Source organism: Artemia sp. Qi Xiang Cuo, chromosome 7, assembly GCF_049724085.1.
Source record: "Artemia sp. Qi Xiang Cuo chromosome 7, ASM4972408v1, whole genome shotgun sequence".
Taxonomy (NCBI): domain Eukaryota; kingdom Metazoa; phylum Arthropoda; class Branchiopoda; order Anostraca; family Artemiidae; genus Artemia; species Artemia sp. Qi Xiang Cuo.
In genome coordinates, this window is record NC_142800.1 from 38,497,792 (window position 1) to 38,515,288 (window position 17,497).

Genomic DNA, 17,497 nt, shown 5'->3' on the forward strand with positions numbered 1-17,497 from the left:
TCAAGGGAAAAATTCCATAATGGACTTTGAAACATCGACAGAATGTAACTCTGACAAGGTAAAACACGATTCAACGGTACAAAAATATTCCAAGTCTTACATTTCAACGAAAAAATTCCAAAATGAACTTTGAAACATCTACAGAATTTAAAAGTGACAAGTTAAACCAGTAAAAAAATATTCCAAGTCTTACATTTCAAGTAGAAAATCCAAAGTGAACATTGATAGCGTATAACTGTGTTTGTCTTTGTGTGTGTGTGTTTGTGTGTGTGTGTGTGTTTGTATGTGTTTGTGTGTGTGAGTCTGTGTGTGTCTTTGTGTGCGTGTGTGTGTGTCTGTGTCTGTGTGTGTTTCAAACGTTAGAAGACACTTAAAATGATGATGACGGTTGTCGTAAGGATGCTAGAGAGTATTTACATTGTGGTTCTGTGGCGTGAATTACTAAAAAAAACCCAATGAATGAGTTGAAATAAAACTTTCAGGAAGAAATGTCTGAAAAGTGTTTTAAGGGAGATGGAGCGATGACAGAGGGGTGTCATAGAGCGGTTATAGCGTGGTACTGTCGTGTGAATTGCTTTCGAAAACTCGAATGAATGACTTGAAGTAAAACTTTTAACAAGAAATGCCTCAAAAGGGTTTTGAGGGAGATGGCGTGATGACAGAGAGTTGTTGTAGGGGCAGTAGTAGTGTGGTACTGTGGCATGAATTGCTTACGAAAAGCTGAATGAATTACTTGAAGTAAAACTTATAACAACAAATGTCTGAAAAGTACTTAGGGGGAGATGGGCTGATAACAGAAGTGTGTCACAGGGGGCAAAAATAGTGTTGGGAGAATGGGGTGAAATACATAGAGTATCAAACAGTAGCAAAGAAAAGTGGGGGCTTCTCTGTTTTCAAAGATATTTTGTTTAATGGGATTCTTTAGCTTATTTTTGGAACGAAAAAGGTTGAAAAAGTCTTAGGGGGGCGAGAATTGGTTTCATATGGGGGTTTGATGGCGGTGTGAAAACAGTGTGGCATTGCCTTTCCGCTCTGCGGTATAAGTATACTTTTTAACGGTTTGGGTATCTTCCCTTTTTGCAAGATGATCTTCCAACCTCTCCCATTAGGTGTCATTGCTTAAGATGAGCGCCCTCACCATTATTACGCAGCATCTGCGTGTGTACCGTGCTTGGGGGATTCCCCCATGGGGTACTTTTAGTCTAGCTTGTGAGATACAATGGCGTCGTTCATGTTAGACCTACCACGGAAATCTTGGAGATCGTCCAGAAAAACAATACACTAAAAAATGGCTAGGAATCATGCCAGTATGGAAAAAATAATAGAATGACTGGAATCCATCGAAGCCTGTGAGGGATGGGAATCTTTCAAGGGATGCTGTGACAATAGAAGGGGGGGGGGGAATTTTCTAGCCATTCTATGATAATTTCCCTATTATCCTAGGAATTTAATTTATCCCAGGAATCTTGCAAGGGTGTGGAATCTTGCCAGGGCGGGAATCTTACCATCGAGGGAATCTTGTCAGCTGACCGCTATAAACAGGGATGATGTGATGTCAGAAGCGGGCATATCCTAGAAATTTTATGATAATTTCTCTATTAATACTACTTTTTCAATTATATTGAGCAAGAGCATTTGTTTCAACCTCCTTTATCGCCTAGCCTAAGTCCAACTTCCATCCCTTCGGAAGGAGTCAACATTGAGTAAACTCCCCTGTATCGCGTGGGGATGGCCAGAATCCATCCCCAGAATGAGTAGATACGGACAAAACTCTCCCACAGTGCGCGGGGTGGATGGGAACAAGAATTTCCTCCTTTGCACGTTTTGATATTTTTGCTAAAAAAAAATGTCTCCCCGTGGTTGCGTTAGGGCTGAGACAAACCATTCGAGGGAGGGGGGTGGACTGGACAGGTCCTCGGAGGTAGCCAGGGAGTGGGCCGGTACCCTAGTGGAGGGAGGCGTGCTAACAATAAATAAGAAAACATTTAAAAATCAAACACATAAAAATTACTGCTTTTTGTAACAAAAAAAAATATATGAATAAAAAGTCAATGTTGAGCTGGCGAGTGAAAAATGCCCCTCTTCCCCTCACAGAGGGCCCCTCTTCCCCTGGAGTCCTCTCCCTTCGTCTTTCCTTAAATTACGCGTGTTATTGTTTATATTTTATTTTTTTATATATGCCAAAATAATGCTTCAAATTACGTCTATTATGAAGGCGCCCTCTGAAAATGAATGTTACAAGGAAGGTGGAACCTATTATAGGATAATGGTAAATATTCTTAAATTTAGTTCAATGAAAAAGGGATATTTTCCTTAAAAGCTCAGAAAACACTTTAAACCCATGTCTAATATCACTCCCCCTCCCCTACCCTGCTGGGTTGCGTGCTAGGAGCCTTGATTTTCTACAGTAGACGGTTCTTTTTTCGTATATTATGATACAGTTTTTTCACCTTTTATTTTTTGTCGTGTTTTTTTAGCTGTTTTTTTTTCTATGTTTTATTGCTTGTCAATTTGTTTGAAATAATAAAACCTTTTATCTACAATGTTTGTGTTTTTAAGATGTAGTCTTTGGAACGAGTAAGACACGCATTTCCCTTTATTAAAAGGTTGAGAGTAAATTCCCCCCGAAGAGTGTCAGATTGCTAGAATAATACGTCATTCTAGTGTTTGCCAGAAATAGGGATTATTAGCTATCGCAATAGGTTAATTTTAGATTAAGTTTTCATATACTAAATACTGTGAATAGTAGTTTAGTCCATCCAGTTAAGGCACAAAACCAATGGAAGGGAATGACCTTTTGAGTCCTTGCAGGGTCAAGAACTATAGAAAAAAAGAAAAATATGAAAGGTGTTTTGAACGAAAAATGAAATGCCGAAAAAAGAAAATGTCTTGAGGCTTTTCGGCGAAAAATGTCAAAATAGTATTATCTGGCAGTGATGGATGCGCTGTCCATGCGTAAGATGCGCTGACCTTACATAAAGTGTGGGTCACCATTAAGTTAATGAAGAAGAAAAAACACTTTGGGGATTCCGGGCAAAAAAAAGTACCACATGAAAGTGTTGCATAATAATTACGTAAGGTGTGTGCTCTCGTTACGTTATAAGCGGGAACTCCCCCATGGGTTCCTGTCGCAAAGTTACATAAATTTTGTCAAGCCTATTAGACCTGTCCGTTTGAATTGAGGTAAGTCGTATGACGTCATTGGAATTCAAAAGGGTGTGTCATGGCCTCTTGCCAAGTGTGTTCCCTTTAACAGAATAGGTGACTGCGCTCTGCATGCGCGAGGGGTTAAGAATTCCCACTGTTAATTTCCTCATTATCCCGACAACACTCCAAGTAATTATCTCTGGAATCTTGCCAAGGATGGGAATTTTGCAAGCTAGAAACAGGTGCGAGGGCTCCCCATATTATTTAAACTTGTGTATTGTCCCAACCATACTTCAAGAAATTATCTCTGGAATCTTGCCAAGAATGGGAATCTTGCATAAATACGGTGACGTCAGAGGGCTGTCACAGAGATTCACCTATTATCCTAACCTAACCGAATTTGCTCAGGACGGGAAGACATTGAACTCTTACCAAGGATGGGAATCTTACCAGACGGAAACCGGTTCGAGGGGCTAGGAACTTTACTTGTTAATTTGCTTGTGTTAATTTCCCTTTTGGGCTCATAGAATAGAATGGGGGGATACTACTAGGGAGAGGCTTAAAAGTCGTGAAGTTTGCCAATTGTTTACGTATAGAATTTGTTATTGGGAAGTATACAGGCATTTCTCGGGGGGGGGGGTTGTTTGAGCCTTATTTTCATTGAGAGAATCATCCTTGGGGAGGGAAATTTCCGGAGGTGGGGATGAATTCTCCGTTGAAAATGTTTTCACTGCGGGTATTTGACAAAATTTTTATATGAAATTCTTTTCAAATTTTGCATTTTTTTCTCTATTTTGCATGTGGAGATGGTCCCAAGGAAGTATCCGGGCTATTTTCCACTTGGTTTAATTGAAAAAAAAATTTAAGGAAGGAGATTTGGGGAAAACTACAACTCTCATTTGGGTAAACCCCAAATGAGAGTTGCATGATTAATAAAATGGAAAATTTCAGTGCCGCTTCGTTTTTCCAATGCAATACAATTCAGTGACATCTCTAGCATTAGATGAAAAACGAAAGTATTGGCGTCAATATAATCCCAAATTATACTAAATTAACAAAGAAGAATTTTTACATGACCTTGCTGTTTATCGATGATTCCAATAATCACAGAGTTACTCATGATAATCGTCTTGTTGCCACATATAACCCTTATAATTCTCAAAAAATTTCAATGTCACATCAGTGTTGAGTATGATGCCAGCATCGGTCCCGTAAAGTATTTATATAATTTGGTTCACAATATATTATTAAAGTATTTGGTTGGTTTACAATAAAGCATATACGTATGTGGAAGGATACTAAATTACACCAACAGAAGCATGGCGGCTATTTAGTTAAGATATTAGAAAAAAGAGTCATATCATTCAATGTTTAAATATTCATCTATTTGGCCAATACAAATTGCAAGTTATCAGCAAAACCAAAAGAAAATTTGGTACATATTGGACAAGAGGGCTCAATGTTGGAATCGTATTTTTGACACAACAAGGCGTTGTAGCAAACGAAAACAACCAACAAAAAATAATATCTATATTATTGGGAAATTCCTAAGAACTGTAAACCAAATGGAAAAACTCGTGCATAGGAACCACAAATCTGTTGATTGCATGTCATTGGCCGAATTCAAACAGTAAATTTTGAGAGGTCGAAAAATTAGAAGTTCTAGTGCCCTTTATAATTGAAAAAAAAAATTGGAAGGTCACTGGCCCCTTCCACACCCATTTAATTCCCCCAGTTATCTGATCAAATTTTGATACAGCGCTTTAGTTCAGTAGAGTTTAAAGATCAGATAACTATGTCTTTAGGGGTAAAATGACATACAGACAAACCATGGGGAGAGGCTTGTAAATCGTGAAATTTTCCAATTGTTTACGTATAGAATTTGTTATTGGGAAGTATAAGGACATTTCTCAGGAGAAGGGGGGGAATTTTTTGTCTGGGGTAGATTTTCTTTGGAAGAATCTTCCTTTGGGAGGGAAATTTCCGGGGGCGGGGGTGAATTCTCCAATGAAAATTTTACACTGAGGGTATTTGACAGAATTTCTACATGAAATTATTCCACTTGGTTTGATTTCTGAAAACAAATTCATGGAAGGGGGCATTTTTGGAGTGATCGAGTATCAAAGTTTTTTTCAAATGAAAGTATTCTAAGGATTATCTTTCAGTTAAAAGTGCAGTTTTGATTAGTGTCAAGTTTTCGAAACTGAAGTAATTGCTTCTCTGAGCAGTCTCTTTTCTTCTATCTACTATAATACAGGGGGAACTGGAGCCTATTCCCACCTCTCCTAAATCTTGAGATTTTTCTTATTTGCCTAATAATTTCCCGCGTACTTGCATAAGCAATTTTCTGATGGTGATTACACAAGAATATGATTCAAAATCAAATTTGATTCATTCCTTCCCCTCCCCCAGATTTCTTAAGACTTTTATCGTTTTTTGCATGATTATTATGTTTTCCGTGTGACCTGTCACAGTGCCGTGGATTCATCATGGCTTGACAATACTTGGCCTGAGGATCAATCCCATCTGCCAAATAATCAAATTTATCATATAAAAATAAGGTAATAAAAACAAGAATATGACAGATCCTTTTAATAAACAAAATTTAAATTGTGGAGAATTCACGAGCATCTTTTTTGGGGAGCTGGAGGCATAGTGTATTTTGTAAACATCTATACGGTGAACATTGTTTGTTTTAGATTTTTTTTTTCTATGAAAATACAAAAAGGACATTTCTTAATGAAAATAAAGAAAAGCTATTTTTCGACTGAATACAGTGAAAATTTAAAAAATTATGGTTCGAAATCATGGAGGGTGAAAATCTAGGAGAGTGGACACCTGCCTAAGCCATTTATTTGATTATTAAATAAAAAAAAATAACACGCTTTTCAAAGGGAACAACATTAAAATTTGTTTTAAAAAACTGTTAAGTTTTTTAACTGAAAATAAGGAGTGACATTAAAACTTAAAACGAACAAAAATTATTGCATGTGTGAGGGGACTATCTTCTCCTCAATATCTCGCTCTTCACTAAAGTTTCTTAATACTTAAAAAAAGGTCTTATTGTAATTAAACAGCCGTTGTTTTTAGAAGTCTTTCTTAAAGAATTGGGAAGAATAAATAGTGTGGGTAATAAGGAGGAGGCAGGTACTTTCAGCAATTTTTTTATATTTAAATTCTGATAATTTTTCAAATAATGCTTGGAAATACTCCTCCTTTGTCCATAGTAAATCCCCCCCCCACAAAAATTGTCTACGAGAAGTCTCTTCCGTGCAAAATGTCCCGCTGAAAACTTCCCCCGGACTATTTCATCCTCGCTGGAAATTAACTCAAGAAAAGTTCCTGCGGACAATTCTGACTGGAAAATTCTCATAAGCTGGTTTCATTTGACACAAAACTTTTTTTATTCTTTAAAAAAGTAGAGTTGGGACAAAGAGTCCAACTTTAGCGTAAAGAGCGAGGCGTTGAGGAGGAGACAACCCCTTTCATATGCGGAATAATTTCTATTCTTTTTAAGTTTTAATGTCACTCCTCTTTTGGTTAAAAAAAACGTGTTTATTTTGTTTAACACAGTTTAAAGTTACAAGCAACAATGTAAAAGATAATTTCCAAAGTTAAGAAAAGCATTCTAATTGTATTGATTCCAAATACCTTAAAGATACATATTCTAATTTGGTGGGCTTAAATTAGGTCTTTGGAGATATTAAAAGATCGCTGAGAGGAACTAAGACCACTCTTTGTTCTTTTAATAAAGTTCCGAAATTATTAGCTATGAGCATTTGTCCCACTTGAAGAGTACCGAAGGTCGTGTCAAATGTTTTCTGGTGGAAGGCGAAAGGCTCTAGATTTATTCACCCTCAATAACCCGGGGATAACTCTTCTCCTATCTTTGGTAAAATTTACACCTTAACACTCCCCGGTGGATGAGGATGTATAACATATTATGACCATTGAAAAACTATGAAGAGCCTCATAACTTTATTTAGGTCGCTCATGGAGTTTTTTGCTCCTAAGCAAGCATCTCCTCTATTTTTTGCTGTTTTTTCGAGGGGAAGTGGGAGGAGGGGGTCTATTTTGTGTACCAGTAAGACAAAAGAATTAATAAATGTAATTAACAAGAAATTTTTTAATCTAACTATTGAAACCTATAAAAGAAATACACTAAGATTCTTTCAGGCCCACTTATTGGCTTTGTTGATTTGGTCAAGTCACGAGTTTTTCTCTTTTTTTTATTCACAGCCTTGTTGCCTTGGTCACTGAAATCTTCGAAAGGCCTTTTTCTTGACAGTTCAAGTTTAGAAATGTTCAAGTCACGAGTTTTTCTCTTGTTTTTATTCACAGCCTTGTTGCCTTGGTCACTGAAATCTTCGAAAGGCCTTTTTCTTGACAGTTCAAGTTTAGAAATGTTCAAGTCACTAGTTTTTCTCTTTTTTTTATTCACAGCCTTGTTGCCTTGGTCACTGAAATCTTCGAAAGGCCTTTTTCTTGACAGTTCAAGTTTAGAAATGTTCAAGTCACTAGTTTTTCTCTTGTTTTTATTCACAGCCTTGTTGCCTTGGTCACTGAAATCTTCGAAAGGCCTTTTTCTTGACAGTTCAAGTTTAGAAATGTTCAAGTCACGAGTTTTTCTCTTTTTTTTATTCACAGCCTTGTTGCCTTGGTCACTGAAATCTTCGAAAAGCACGTGCTTGTTCCATAAGTATGCTTCTGCTGTTTTCATACATTTTTGTTCGTTTTCCGTACATTTCCTATCATACGTTTCTATCCGCTTCTTCCGTTTTGACAAAATGACTTGACTTATATCCCTCACTGATCTTGACTTAATTGTATAAAACAAATTGTCTATGTAAATAGACGGATTAATTTCCACTAGAATATTAGCAAATACTTCGTTTTCTTCATTCACTGAAATATAGAGGTTCTTCCAATTCGAGGGTTGTCTATCCAAGAGTTTACTTTTAGCAAATCTAAGTCTTAATTTTAGCATATTCCGCATGTCCTTCAATTCGCTAAAGTTATTTTTTTGCTGTATCTCTGTTTCACATTGTTTTAATATTTGTCTTGTGTATCTGAAATAGATATACTTCCATAAGGAGTTGTCATTTAATACGTTATTCATATATTTTGAGGTACGAGCCCAATTGTTAATAGACTTGACATCCAAAAATTTGGCAATATTATATATTGGCAATATAATTGACGGGCTGAAATTTTTACTGAAGTACGAAACTCCAAACGTATCACTTATCTGTAAGGTAGCATCATTTTCTGCTTCCGAAGTAGTTGTGTTATTTGTTGAAGTAAGAGCCTTTTCCTTTATTTGCATAACAAGGTGAAGCTTTGATGTCTTCTGTAAGTCTTGAGACGTACCCGGTTTTTGTGACATGCTCACTTTAACGCTGTTTGTAAGCAAATGATACGGACACCTTTGCAGTTCTTTCTATTATTGAATGTATGACGTCATAATATACTGACGTCATTGTACAGTGTCATTGTATAATTTTTACTTTTTACGTCATAGATGATTGTAGGCTTTATTTATGACGTCATTCTTCATCTGTTATATGAAAATACAGTTTTTTTTAAATTAGTTTTATTTTAAATCTGGTGCTGTGTTGTTTTTTTTTTCAAAAGCACGTGGACACAGTAATTTCTTTTAAAAAGGCTCCATAAACTGTCTTTATGATTTTCCAGTGCCCGATTAGCAGTGAAGAAGGAAAGAACGAACTTGAGTTCCGTCTATATTATATTTAAATTACATTATTATATACAATTTAGCATTTTACTTGTACATACAATTTTACTCGTGAAGGTTAATTATAAAATTCTAAGAGTAATTAGTCTATTTAAAAAAGGGGTTTTAAGCAGTTTCACAATGCCTGGAGTAAGTAGAGTAAGTAAAAGAGCAAGTATAATACCAAGAGGACAAATAAAGAACCTAGAACATCCAACGTGACAAGACCAATCCGATTTGACCAAATTTGACTAAGCTGAATAGCTAAGGCAAAGGGTATTGAAAAATGTCTAAAGTGATCATAAACGAAAATAAAGAACAAGAAAAAATATACAGTCAGATCATTGTGTCTCTGAAATTTACAACAAGTCAAGACAAAAGTAAAGAACGAAGAAACATCTGTTTCGAAGATGAGTCGCAGCAAGAATTAAAATAAGTCAAAACCAAAGTGAAGAGCAAAGAAATATGCGACTAAAATATGTGCCACAGCGAGAAGAAAGAGATATGCGGTTCAAAAATAAGTGGTTGCGAGAGTTGCAAGCAATAGTGATAAAGCGAGTACCAGACAGCGTCAACAACGGAGTGAAGACCAAACAATTGTGCTGTTTGAAGACATGAGTGAAAATGAAAGTGAATAAAGAAAGAATATTACTTTAGAAAAAAACACCTTCACAATCTTCGACGCCACCAAAATGAGGCATAAAACCCATTACAAACCTACAGAGATTTCATAAATATGTAACTACTGATTACAAATCGTTTGGACCCTTCACCGTTTACATGCGTTCCCTGGGAAGCCGTCCATTTTTCCTAGGAAAGAGTAGGAAATAAAAATGAAATGTAACAATACATGCGACAACAAGGAGTAGAACGAATTAGAAATGAAAGTGGACGACAAAAAAATATGCGATTAAAATATGTGCCACAGCGAAAAGAAAGAAATATGTGGTTAGAAAATAAGCGTTTGCGAGAGTTGCAAGCAATAGTGAGAAAGCGAGTACCAAACTGCATCAACAATGAATTGAAGACCAAAGAATTGGGCTGTTTGAAGAAACGAGTCAAAATAAAAATGAAAAAAGGCAGAAATATTACTTAAGAAAAGTCACACCATCACAATATTTGACGCCACCAAACAGAGCGTAAAACCCATTACAAACCTACAGAGATTTTATAAATTAAGTAACTGCTGATTACAAATCATTTGGGCCCTTCAACGTTATATGTATTCCCTGGGAAGCCCTCGATTTTCCCTAGGAAAGAGTAGCAAATAAAAATGCAATGTTCCTACTTACAACGAGAATCAGAATATACAAGCCTCCCGTTGTGTCCAATCGCTCCAATTGCCCTTTGTCAAGCCAAAATTCTAAATAAATAAATCCTTAATATAACAAAGTAAAACCGGAGAAATCGAGGAAACGTGAATCACTTATCCATATGTTTCTCGTTGGAAGCTTTTTAATCTACTACTTTCATAAGAAGCGCGCTAGCGCTGCCTAAGTAAAGAACGATGTGGGCACAATGTGTGTTTTTTTTTTGTTTTTTTTTTCTCCATACCTGGGCACTTCGTGTCGAAGGAGTCGTCGTAGAAACTTCAAAGAGGGCCATTCAATTGGAAATTAGAGTGGCTAGTGCCCTTTTTAATAGTGAAAAGTGATTGGAGGGCAACTAGCCCCTCCCCAACGCCCATCATTCCCCCATAAATACCCAATCAAAATTTGAGATAGCCATTTTGTTCAGAATAGTTGATTTCATGATATATAATATGTTTTTGAAAAGGACACTCCCCCACAACCCTCAGGGCAAGGGTTTTAAGTAGTGCCCTGGGGGCATATAAGGTTTTTATTGAGGGCGTTGTCGTAGAAAGTTCAAAATATGCTCATTCAACTGGAAATTCAAAGGGCTAGTACCCTTTTAAATAGTTGAAAGTGATTGGAGGGCAACTAGCCCCCCCCCCACGCCCATCATTCCCCCAAATATATCTAATCAAAATTTTGAGATAGCCATTTTGTTCAGTGTAGTTGATTACCGGATATAAAATATGTTTTTGAGGAGGAAACTACCCCAAAACCCTCAGGGCAAGGGTTTTAAGTTATTCCCTGGGGGCATATAAGGTTTTTAGAGAAGGCTCATTCGATTGGAAATTGGAGTGGCTAGTGCCCTTTTTAACAGTCGAAAGTGATTGGAAGGCAACAAGCCTCCCCCCCACACCCATCATTCCCCCAAACACATCCAAAAAAATTTTTGAGATAGCTGTTTTGTTCAGCGTAGTTTTTTTCCAGATAGACAATATGTTTTTGAGGAGGAAACTCCCTCACAATCCTCGGGCAAGGATTGTGAGTTATGCCCTGGGGGCATATAAGGTTTTTATAGAAGATGTTGTCGTAGAAACTTCAAAACAGGCTCTTTCGATTGAAAATTCAAAGGGCTAGTACCCTTTTTCATAGTCGAAAGTGATTGGAGGGAAGCTAGCCCCCCCCCCACGCCCATCATTTCCCCAAACACATCCAATCCTAATTTTGACATAGACATTTTGTTCAGCATAGTTTATTTCCAGCTAGAAAATATATTCTTGAGGAGGCCACACTCCCCCACGACTCTCAGAGTAAGGGTTTTAAGTTATGCCCTGGGAGTATATAAGGTTTTTATAGAAGGCGTTGTCGTAGAAACTTCAAAACAGGCTCATTCGATTGGAAATTCAAAGGGCTAGTACCCTTTTGAATAGTCGAAAGCGATTGGAGGGTAACTAGCCTCCCCCACACCCATCATTCTCCCAAACACATCCAATCCTAATTTTGACATAGCCATTTTGTTCAGCATAGTTTATTTCCAGCTAGAAAATATATTCTTGAGGAGGCCACACTCCCCCACGACTCTCAGAGTAAGGGTTTTAAGTTATGCCCTGGGGGTATATAAGGTTTTTATAGAAGGCGTTGTCGTAGAAACTTCAAAAGAGGCTCATTCGATTGGAAATTCAAAGGGCTAGTACCCTTTTGAATAGTCGAAAGAAATGGGAGGGCAACTAGCCACCCACCCCCCACGCCCTTCATTCCTCCAAACACATCCAATCAAAATTTTGAGATGGCAATTTTGTTCAGCGTAGTTGATTTCCAGATAGAAAATATATTTTTGAGGAGGACACTCCCCCACATCCCTCAGGGCAAGGATTTTAAGTTATGCCCTGGGAGTATATAAGGTTTTTTAGAGAAGGCGTTGTCTTAGAAACTTCAATAAAAGCTCATTCGACTGGAAATTCAAAGGGCTAGTGCCCTTTTTAATAGTCGAAAGTGATTGGAGGGCAACTAGCCTCCCCCACACCCATCATTCCCCCAAACACATCCAATACAAATTTTTAGATAGCCGTTTTGTTCTGGGTAGTTGATTTACAGTTAGAAAACATATTTTTGAGGAGAACACTCCCCCACAACCCTCAGGGCAAGGATTATAAGTTATACCCTGGGGGCACACAAGGTTTGTATTGAAATCTTTGTCGTAAAAACTTGAAAAGGTGCTCATTCAATTTGAAATTCAAAGGGCTAGTACCCTTTTTAATAGTCGAAAGTGATTTGAGGGCAACTAACCCCCCTCCCACGCCCACCTTTTCCCCAAACACATCCCATCAAAATTTTTAGATAGAAATTGTATTCAACGTAGTTGAAAGTTTTAGAAATTAGGCCTGTAAGGATGAAAACCCCCCCCCCCCCACAGCCCTGAGCGCAAGGGCTGCAAGTTATGCCCTGGGTGCATATAAAGTTTTTATTGAAAGTGTTGTCGTAAACACTGCAAAAGGGCTCATTCAAACGGCAATTCAAAAGGCTAGTGCCTTTTTTCACAGTTGAAAGTGATTGAATAGCGACTAACGCCCCTCTCACGACCACAATTTTCCCAAACACATCGAATTAAAATTTTAAGATATCCATTTTGATCAACGTAGTTGAAAGTTCTGGAAATTTTGTCGTTAGGATGATAACCCCCTCAGAGCAAGGGTTGTAAGTTATTTCCTGGGGGCATATAAAGTTTTTATTGAAAGGGTTATCTTAGAAACTTCAAAAGGGCTCATTCGATTGGAAATTGAAAGGGCTAGTGCCTTTTTTTAATAGTTGAAAGTGATTGGTTAGCGACTAACGCCCCTCTCACGCCCACCATTTTCCCAAACACATCCAATCAAAATTTTGAGACACCCATTTTGTTCAACGTAGTTGAAAGTTCTGGAAATAAGGTTTTTTTAGGATGATAACGCCCTCAGTGCAAGGGTTGTAAGTTATGCCCTGGGGGTATATAAGGCTTATATAGAAAGTTGTTGTATATGATTTATAGAATAGATTTTAGTCTTCCTCAAATTGAATTTTTATTTACAAGATATTCTATCTATTCATGAGGTAGAAACTTTGCGAGTCACTGGCTGGACGCTGGTGTTCTTCATTATTTATCAAGAGAAGTAGAAATCGGGTAAAAACGAAATGGCTTTGGCATTTCAGAATCCTTGCAGAATAGTTGAAATATCTAAGAGCTATACTTTTCTAACAGAATTAATAATCAAAATTAGTATTATTTTTATTCCTCGAAAATTACTGTATACAAAACTTCGAATACCGTATCAAAATTCATCATTTATCTTTGAATATTAGTGTGTCGAAAAAAAATCTCCTTCAGGTAAACTTCAGAAGTATATTAGAACTGCGGGATGTGGCTATAGTTATCGTGAATGAAAATAAACTTATCCACTCTGTGCGGACTGAGGCCATTTCTCTTCTAAGTCACTATCATAGTCACTATCAGGCCTACCACCGAAAATAGTATTTCTGCGGTCACACTAGTCCCAGGAATAGACAATGACTTGCTGGCAAGTGCGGCGACGTAGGAAATTTCATCACGATTGTGTCTATGGAACACAAGAACGTTGCTGTCACCGTCGTCTTCGGTTTCTTCCTATGTCTTTAAAAGGATGAAGTATAGTGCAACTTGATTCCTGATTGGTTCCAGCTCTTCAGGATTTTGCTACTCGTTTTTAGACAACCTCCTTGTTCTCTTTTTCAGCCTTCTTTTTTTTGGCAATGTTTCTTCAAACAAAAAAAAATTCAAAGAAAATCATTTTTTCACACGACCTCTTTTCCACACCACCCAGGAGGTAGAGGTCAAGGCGCGTTTTTTTATAGAGGTATTGCCATTAGCCACTAGTCCTCTGATTAATTTTCATTAAAAACAATTATTGAAAATTTCAAAAATAGTTTTTAATGAAAGATTAAATAAAACAAGTTCTTACTAAGCCAAATTTGATGAATGTGTATTTAAAAAAAATATATTTAATATGGTCCACTAAGCCTCCTTTAGAGCCAGTGGTTTATATTTATAAAATTCACATATATTGCGTATTGTATTTTAAAAAAAACTCTTTTCCATACCATCCAAGAGGTAGAGATCTAGGTACGTTTTTACGTGCGTCTTTTACTCGTTAAGATTAGTCAAATATTACTCGTAAATAGTGCAAGCAAGTGAAAAACTAGTAGCCAACTTACTAGTTGTCTACTATAGCCACTAATCCTCTCTTTGATTTTTATCAATTATATTAATAAAAATCAATTTAACGCAAGATTATCGGATCAACCTATTTTGCACCCCCCCCCCTCCTAAAATTTTTTCTATCAGATCAACATATTTTGCGCCCCTCCCCCCCTAAAATATTCTGGATCCGCCCCTGTGTTATTTAGCGGAAAATCAGAGAGAGGCGTGACAATATTCATCAGTAATTTTATATGTGCATCGCAATAAATAGTGAACATAGATAGGCCTATACTTACATTTGAGTGTGACATTTTGGCCTATCAATATATGTTAGCTTTCTGTGAACTAAAAGTTGACTGGAGAGATTTCGTTATATATCAATAATTCAAGTTTTATAACAGAATAAATTGATTTTTTCATTAGTTGTGAAAGAATCGTCTTTCAAACATTTTTCTGATCTTTTTGTTGTTGGCATAAAAACTCAGAGCAAGGAACTAATTTAAAATTCTAGGCCAATTCAAATATCGATTTTAATTAATGTACTTTAATTTTGGTTACATCATGTGTTGGTTAAGCCTGGGCATGAATTAAAAAAAAAAAAATCAAAATTAAACTAAAAAAACGTATTTTCAACTATGACTGAGGGAGGGGGTAATTTTCCTCAGAGAGTATACTTAATTGGGTTTGAGAATTTTCCAAGAGAAAACACCTAAACCTATAGATAAAAGCCTAAGCAATTAAAGTATTTCTGAAGGATAGATTGTCTTTGGACCCATCCAATTATTAATGTCCAAGCTGTTAAAGATGAAAAACGCGCCGAATCTAATGAACTAGCTTTGCTTATTTTTTGTTCCGTAGTAATTTAGACGAAAATGTAGCATTTCCCTTGAAAATTTTGAATGAAAATTCTGTGAATGTGGAATAAAACCACAATTGATAAATTAAAATGAAAAAGAAAAACTTGATACCGATTTTGACATATTTTCTTGACTAATTATAAATACATATATTGCTGGACGTGTAATAATAACTTAAGCTCGAAAGATAACTAACTTAGAATAATAATTTTTCTAGTGTCAAAAATTACCTTATTAGCACTCATGTTAAAATTACAGGGAATTACAAAGTTGAATCGGTGCTCTCAAGAAGGGATGTAGCTCCAACATTTTATTGGGGGGAGGGGGGGGGGGGTCAAGAGGGATCTCAATCCGAAAAGTCAATAGCATGGGCTATAGAATATTTTTTTTCTCCAAATGATTGCCCGCCTGAAACAACGCCACTGCTTTGAAGAATATTTTTAGAAATAGAATTAATGAATACATTTTTCAGTAGATTCATTTGAATTTTTTACAGCTCTTTACTGAAAAAGTTTGACACTAAGAGCTCAAAATCTTATTCTATGGCAAAAAAAATTATTCTTTTTCTTTTTAATTCTTATCTAGCAATTCTTTTAAACCAAAAATCTTTTTAATGTTTTCACTTTTATAACTTTAATAAATCAAAAATTAATTAAGATTTTAAGGAATAAATTTCAGCATATGTATATTAAACTGACAATGCAGATTTTTTTTCAGTAAATTCATTTTAATTTTTTTCAGTAAAGTACAAATTATATTCTGGCTTTTAGAAAGCATAGGGTTTAGAACCCTATTCAGATTAAGTCTTGGTTACATCATGTCTTGGTTAAGCCTTGGCATGAATTAAAAAAAAAAAATCGACATTAAATTAAAAAAAAAAATTTCCACTATGACTGGGAGAGGGGGTAATTTTCCTCAGGGAGTATTCTTGATGGAATTGGAGAATTTCCCAAGAGAAAACACCTAAACCTACAGATAATAGCCTATGCAATTAAAGTATTTGTGAAGGATAGATTGTCTTTGGATTCATCAAATTATTAATGTCTAAGCTTTTATAGATGAATAACGCGCCAAATCTAATGAACTAGCTTTGCTCATTGTTTGCACCGTAGTAATTTAGACGAAAATGTAGTATTTACCTTGAAAATTTTGAATGAAAATTCTGTGAATGCGGAATAAAAACACAATTGAAAAATTAAAATGAAGAAGAAAAAAATTAATACCGTTTTTGACACATTTTCTTGACTAATTATAAATACACACATAGGTGGGCGTCTAGTAATAATTTAAGCTCGAATGATGACTAACTTACAATAACAATTCTTCTCATGTTAAAAATTACCTTATTAACAGTCATGTTAAAATTACAGGGAATTACAAAGTTGAATCAGAGCTCTCAAGCAGGGATGTAGCTACAACACTTTATTGGGGGGGAGGAGGCACGATGGATCTCCATCTGGCAGTGGTGGATCCAGAGGGGGTTGGTGCGGTGGACACCCACCCCCCTAGCGTAGTCTAAAGTTGTATAATTTAATTAATTAACCCTCGTTCGCTTTAATTAAACTTGTTTTTAACACAAGTTTATCGGATCAACATATTTTGCGCCCCCTTATATTGTTTTATAGGATCAACCTATTTTTCATCCCCCCCTCCTAAGAAATCCTAGATCCACCCCTGCCATCCGAAAAGTCAGAGCTTGGGCTATAGAATCATTTTTCTCAAATTCATTGCCCACCTGAAACAACGCCACTGCTTTCAAGGGTATTTTTAGAAATATAATTAATTACGAATAAATTTTTTTGGCCATAGAATAGGATTTTGAACTCTTAGTGTCAAACATTTTCAGTAAAGAACTGAAAAAAAAATCAAATAAATTTACTGAAAAAATATGCATTGTCAGTTTAATGTACATTTGCTTATATTTATTCCATAAAATCTTAATTAATTTTCGATTTCTTAAGGTTATAAAAGTGAAAACATTAAAAAAAAAATTGAATAAAGTACAAAATTATATCCTAGCTTTTAGAAAGCATAATCTTTAGAACCCTACTCAGATTGATTTCAGCTCGTTTTGAGTTTAATATATTTTAATTTCTGTTTGTTTTGGGTTTTATTTTTTTGTTGATACTGATTTGTGGTAGTTGTATGCTTGGTAGATTATTTGATTCTATTTTGTTGATTAAACTGACCATACACATTTTTTTTACTAAATACATTTGAATTTTTTTCAGTAAAATACAAATTATATTCTAGCTTTTAG

The 17,497-nt window shown here is 36.0% G+C and overlaps 1 long non-coding RNA gene across 1 annotated transcript in view; it reads right to left on the minus strand.

Moving 5' to 3' along the window:
* LOC148950248 (uncharacterized) overlaps positions 1 to 14,713 on the minus strand; it is a 30,567-nt gene extending 15,854 nt beyond the window's left edge. Inside the window, exon 1 of the long non-coding RNA XR_016141960.1 lies at positions 14,677 to 14,713. This is a non-coding gene — a long non-coding RNA (uncharacterized LOC148950248). The remainder of the gene's footprint in view (positions 1 to 14,676) is intronic.
* Between the last annotated feature and the right edge of the window lie 2,784 nt (positions 14,714 to 17,497).